Below are 6,859 nucleotides of genomic sequence, written 5' to 3'. Positions count from 1 at the left end.
AAGGGAATTAAGTGTTTGGCAATAAGCCAAACATCTCTCAGTTTAAAAGCAGACATTGGATGAAGCTCAAAGAGAGAGGTGTATCACATGGATTGAATGATGGTAGAAGATATTGAATGAATGTAGTGAGTAATGGATCATGGAAATGAATGGTAGGAAGAGATAAATAATCAAGGTAGAAAGAATTTAAAGATTTAGTGAAAGTGACAGAAAAGGTATAGTTTGGAGCCAACGGTAAGGGTATTATTGGAATCCATAAAGGGAATGAAATTTGTACCATACAGTAAAGGTAGCAGTAACCAATATGTGGGCGACCTAAGGCATGGTACCACTATATGGTATGATTGAAAACAAGGAGAATTAAGTGTTTAGCGTCAAGGAAAGCATCTCTTGGTACAAAGGTGGACTCCGATTAAATCGTCCTAAAAGGGTGTATACGGCATTCCAAAGAAAACTGCATTTGGTTTCAAAGAAATGAAGTATGGGGATGAATGGTTATGACTGAAGATAGATGATGGATCATGAAAGATATGAGTGGTACCCTGAGGCAGAAGAAATAATAATTACGCTCTCCAAGGATTCACATTCTCTTACCTACGTATTCTCATCGTGCAATGAGAAAATTAGAGCTCCGTAGTTCGTGTAACTAATGCGGAACAAAGAAAAGAGAGAGATCGGAAGTGATGAAAAGTATAACTTCCACTAAAATACAATGGTAGCATGGGAACCTATAAAGGCATATGAACTTTGAACCAAAGAGTAAAGGTATCATAAACCAACAAGTAAGGGGCCTAAGGCATGGTATCACTGTATATGGTTTGGCCGAAAACAAAGAGAATTAAATGTTTGGTAATAAGGCAAACAACTTTTGGTTCACAAGGTGGACTCCGATTAAATTTTCCTAAAAGGATATGTATGAGACCCCAAAGGATGATGATGTTTGGTACAAGGAAAAATATATCACTTTAGGGAACAAACAATTTGAAACCAAAATAGAATGGTATATTGAATCCATGAAGGAATAAACTCTGAATCGAAGAGTAAACGGACATAAACCAATAAGTGAGAGGCCTAAGGCATGGTATCACTGTATTAGAAGGACCAAAAACAAAGGAATTAAGTGTTTGTCTATGAGACAAACATCTCTTGGCTCAAACGAGGGCATTGGTTATTGGCCCAAAATTATACAGGGAATCCAAAGGGATAAGGTATTTGGTTCCAAAGAGAAGACAGTAAAGCACTGCTGAGATGGTAATGATTAATGAACGGGAAAGAATAAATAATTGTGATTGAAGAATTAATAATTAGGGTGCTCACGGAGAATCTGAATCCTCGTGCCTATGTATTCTCATTGTGCAATGAGAAAGTTAAAGTTCTGTAGTCCGGCTAACGACGGGATAAAGACATCAAAAGATTGCCCAGGAATGAAAGAGATGATAATGAAAGATGAAGAAGACTTGAAAATCATTGGATATGAACCACACTAAATTCTATGAGTAAAGGTGAATACTATGAGCAACTGGGTCATTCATCCTATACCCAAAAATATTCAGAATGAGTTAAGGAATTCTCCACTCTCATTCCTTTTTTACTACTTAAGGCTCATGGCATGTGATTCTCATCATAACTTTCAAATTGTTGAGGAAGAATTCATGTTTCTCCTTATAATGATGAAGACTTGTCAATCATTTGATTCGAATTGCATTAAAGTCTATGAACAAAGGTGAATACCTTGAGCAACTGGGTTATTTGACCCGTACCTAAAGGTTTGCACTCAGTCCAGATAGGGGTGTGGTGGACCTGTGTGAGGTACATGGAGCAAAAAATGCATGGTCCATATTCCCAAGCCCAAACACATGAGGGCTTAAGTTCACATGTCAGAAATGTCTAAAGACTCAAACCTCATTTCCCTACTTTCAAACAAAGCCCTTCCTCATGGAGATTTCTGTTCTTCGCCTATGTCACGCCTGAAATTGCTTCCGGTGAGGGTGGAGGCTCAAACACACTAGGCTAAAGCTCAAACTAACTGTCTCCTTCTCCTCTTTCTCAGCTCTATGCTAATTACTTTCAATTTTACCCCAAACGTACAAATCGAAGGGATCATTAGATGAAGCCTAAATCAAATTCTAGAGATAAAATGCAAGGGAGAGGGAATTGGAGCCAATGTGATTAGGGTTTCAATTCCAAAAGATATGTACTACATCGCGCTAACAACAGAATGCAAAGAAGAAGCCAAGATGTACGAACATACACGCGAAATCTATGGTGAAGCTAATAATAAGAAAATACCATAGGCAAAACGCCAGGTAATTCTGATTCTTCAATTCAAATTCCTGCAAATTCTTCTTCTACTTAATGCTTTTAGTTTGTAGGGAAAAATCTTGCTTTGTGTTGTTACGTTCTTGTGAGAATCATTTTGCGATTGAGAGGTGCGTGAGAGTGTGATAGAGATTATGTGGTTGGGGTTCAAGCTCAATCGATAGAAGCTTCTACGTGAAGCTTCAATGGCGTGGTAATAGAGCTTTTGTGAGGGTGAATTCATATATATATATATATATATATAGAGAGAGAGAGAGAGAGAGAGAGAGAGAGGATAATGAAAAGGATGAAAATTGAAAGTGATTGAACTATGGGGAATCCCTAATATTGGTGGTAGTCAAGTGAATTTATAGAAGTTAGGGGTTTAACAAAGTTTGGACTCGGTTGGTTAGTCCAAGAGTAAATTTGTTCTCTATTAACCACATTGTTAGGGCTACCTCAGTAATTACACCAGTTAGTTAGTTAGGGTGAAAAAGTTAGTTGAGGATTCAATTATCTGTTAGTTTCGGTTTGTGAGAGGTAAGAAAAAAGTTAGTTGATTAGTTTGTTACCATTGGTGAATGCATGTAGCAGGTCAACTAGCAGTTGTGGAATTTCCCTTGGTTTTGATGATGACCTGCTAGTTCAAGTATGCAAGTTTTGTTAGTCTTAAATGGTCATGACATTTGCTTAATTTTGTCTAAGAAATGTTCACTATTAATTGATTTTCATATGGGACTATTATGTGATTTTGCAGACTTGTGCAACCTATTTAAACAACTCGAGATTACATCAAAATGTCAAAGTTGCTTTGAGTTGTTGATGTCAAAAGGTGGCTTACTTGGCTCAAACACTCTACTGCAGTGGTGATGAATATGGTTATTATCTTGGCTGGAATAATGGAGCATATTGGATTAAGGTAAGTGTAAGGTTTAGTTAGACTGTCCTGAATGTACGTTTGAGTTGATAATTGATAACTTGATGTTATGCTAATGGTTAATCAATTGAAAATCATGTTTCATTAACTGATGTTATTGTGATGATGCTTTTAGTTTGGCATGTATATAATAATAGGGATTCTGGTAATATGTTGGTTAAATTGTGAACCGTGATGGATGAACTGTGATTGTTCTTATTAGAATGTGAATGCAATTGGTTAGTAAGAAATTCCTAACTAAACTGATTAACTGAACTTGCTCATTGATAAAAAAAATGACTAGTGCAATTTGTTTTTTAGTGAAGTGTTATTGACTTAGGTGTAAAATGTTAGTGTAAATATGGGTGAAGTTAATTTGAATTATCAAACTGTCAATTTATTGAGAACTGAGGGTTAACTAACGTGTTAATTGGAACTGTTGTGATTGTAGGAAGTTTTGGCTTGGGGATGAGCTAGCAAGACTTGACCAAGGCATTTCATGAACTCAAGAACAAGCAAGGTCATGGAGAAGTTCTGGTCAACATGAATCACTTGAAGGCTTACAAAGATGGGATGGAGAAGATACATAATAGGGCTTAGAGTGGGATTAGTGGTTGACTTTGGTCAAAGCTGACCCAAAAGTCAATTTTGACCAAAGTCAACTTTGGTCAAACTTGCATATTTTTGTAATTTTATTTGTAAAATGATGTAATGAATGGTTTGAATGAACATTTATGTATGAAATGGTTAGTTTATTGAAATTCGATCAAATTTTCTTAACCAAATTCAAGTTTAAAATGTATTATTATGATATATGCGTCATGAAATGGATTAATGTGTATGAAGTTATGAACTAGAAATATCAATGAATGCAAATGGAATAATGAACTAGTGAACTCACAACATGAATCAATGCATCATGGATGAGCCAATAAAATGAACTATAAAACAATGAATCATGAAAAAAAATTTTAACAAGCATGCAATGAACCCTAATCCAAGATGATTGGTGGCAAAGATATGATGCAAGACAAAGTGATCTAATACTCCCTCTTAAGAAATTAAGGTTTCAATCACCAGATCAATGTGCCAAATACATGATGACCAAAGGTTAAATGCTCACAACTAGGGTTTTATGCACAAGCAATGGCCAACATGAAAACTCAATGATAAAACCTCTAAACTAGGGTTTCAAGCTAAAACAAAGATCAATAGACGAATCACTAATGATGAGCACCCACAAATAGGGTTACAAGGATCAAATGGTCCATCAAGAACATGATCTAAATAAACTAGGGTTTAGGCATGAATGAAAGATCATGATGCAAAGTCCAAGAACTCAAGCACCAAATATCCCTGATTAGGGTTGCAAACTAAGTACAAATCCCCATAAGCACATCTCAACCCATGGGCCCACAATTAGGGTTTAACAGTCAAGCCAAATGCTCAAAAGATCAAACACAAGACCCCATAAGATACAAGTCAAGCGTTAGGGAATGGATGCATATAAGAATACCATGGTGTAGGATCCATGAATCAAGGTCCCAAAGGATCAATGAATTATGGTTTCCCCTATATGATGAGCAATACCATAATCCTCAAGAAAAACCCTGATTTTTATCAGCCCAAAACCTTGAATCTATGATGCTTGTTAGAAAGTATTAATCAAGAATAAATGATGGACATGAATGATGCATGAATATGTACAAATGAATCTTAAGCCAAAGTTGGATGAAAAGATGAAAAGGGGATGGCAAATTTTTGGGTATGACACCAGGGATATAGTTTTCTCGTACAAAAGGTGACGAGAACTCATTAGCAAAAGGATAAGAAAAAAGGCACTGAATAAGGTACTGAAAATTTCCTAACAAAAGGTTAAGAAGAAGAATGAAATCCATATGGACGAGTGATGGATACCAGTACAGACGAGTATTGGAAGGGGTCAGCACGACTGAATATTGAAAATCAATACGAACGAGTATTGAGAATGGATCAACACGAACGAGTATTGGAAAAAGAATTGAAATAGACGAGTGTATGAACTCAATATAGACGAGCATTGGATCGAGAAATAATACAAACGGGTGTTAGAAGTCATTACAAACAAGTACTGAAGAAGCGAGTAAAGAATTGACACTGACGAGTGTAGGGATTCAATATAGACGAGTATTGACAAAAAAAAGATTAACACGAACGAGTTTGGGGAGATTAATACAAACGAGTGTAGAATTAACACATACGAGTTTTAGAACTCAAGACAAACGAGTATTGGAAAAGGGATAAACACATACGAGTGTTGGGAACCAATACAGACAAGTACAGGAAAAAAATTGACACGGACGAGTACGGAAAACATTGTTGGCACAAACGTGTGTAGGAGCTCAATACAAACGAGTATTGAAAAAACATTGACACATACGAGTGTTGGGTATTAATGTAGATGATTACTGGAAAAAAAGTGATAAACGCAAGTGGGTGTTGGCGACCAGTACGGATGGGTATTGGAAAAAAGATTGACACAAACGAGAGAATTGATATAATACAGACGAGTATTGAAAAAAAGGTAAACACATACGAGTGTTGAAACTCAATACAAACGAGTATTGGAAAAAGAATTAACACGAACGAGTGAATCAAATACAGACGAGTATTGAAAAAAGATAAATACAGACGAGTTTTGGAACTCAATACAAACGAGTATTGGAAAAAGGATCAACACAGAAGATTGTTGAGATCCAATACAGATGATTATTAAAGAACAAATTAACATAGACGAGTGTTGAAAAGAGGACAAACACAGACGAGTGTTGGGAACCAATAAAAACGAGTATTGAAAAACAGATAAACACAAACGAGTGTTGGCGACCAACACGGATGGGTATTGGAAAAAGGATTGACACGGATGGGTGAATTGGTACAATACATATGAGTATTGAAAAAAAGATAAACATAGACGAGTATTGAAACTCAATACAAACGATTATTGGGAAAAGAATTAACATAGACGAGTGAATCAATACATACGAGTATGGAAACAAGGATAAACATAGACGAATGTGGGGAATCAATAAAACAAGTATTGAAAAAGTGATAAACACATACGAGTGTTAGGAATCAATACAGACGAGTATTGAAAAAAAAGATAAACATAGACGAGTGTTGGAACTCAATACAAACGAGTATTGAAAAGGGGATAAACACATACGAGTGTAGGGAATCAATACAAACGAGTATTGAAAAGTGATTAACACAAACGGGTGTTGGAAATTATTACAGACGAGCGTTGAAAAAAGGAGAATAACACAGACGAGTGCTGGACCCCAATACAGACGAGTACTAGAAATGTCTTTAAGATAAACACATACGAGTGTTAGGAAGAAGTGGGGTCAATACGGATGAGTGCCTAACTTATGCTTCGTATGCATACTTGAATTTGTGGGATGCCAAGCGAGTTGGGATTTAGGAACATGCCAATGAGAATTGGGCTTTGAGATGATGGGCCAAATAAGGAATGGACTTTTGAAAGAGGCTTGCCAAACAGGAATTGGGCTTTTGAAGAGGTTATCCAGACAAGAACTGGACTTTGCAGAGGGTTTTCCAGACAGAGATTAGGCTTTAGGGAGATTTTCCATACAGGAACTAGGT

At 36.3% G+C, this 6,859-nt stretch overlaps 1 long non-coding RNA gene across 1 annotated transcript; it reads left to right on the top strand.

Annotated features, from left to right (window-relative positions):
- Positions 1-1,889: 1,889 nt before the first annotated feature.
- Positions 1,890-3,975, top strand: LOC127119139 (uncharacterized). The gene is made up of 3 exons (XR_007802656.1): positions 1,890-2,306; positions 3,056-3,217; positions 3,666-3,975. It is a non-coding gene; the product is annotated as an uncharacterized LOC127119139 (long non-coding RNA).
- The last annotated feature ends 2,884 nt before the right edge of the window (positions 3,976-6,859 follow it).

The sequence above is a fragment of the Lathyrus oleraceus genome, chromosome 2, assembly GCF_024323335.1.
Source record: "Lathyrus oleraceus cultivar Zhongwan6 chromosome 2, CAAS_Psat_ZW6_1.0, whole genome shotgun sequence".
NCBI classification, from domain to species: domain Eukaryota; kingdom Viridiplantae; phylum Streptophyta; class Magnoliopsida; order Fabales; family Fabaceae; genus Lathyrus; species Lathyrus oleraceus.
Note: the sequence above shows the minus strand (reverse complement) of the source record. Positions and strands in the feature narration are given on the sequence as shown.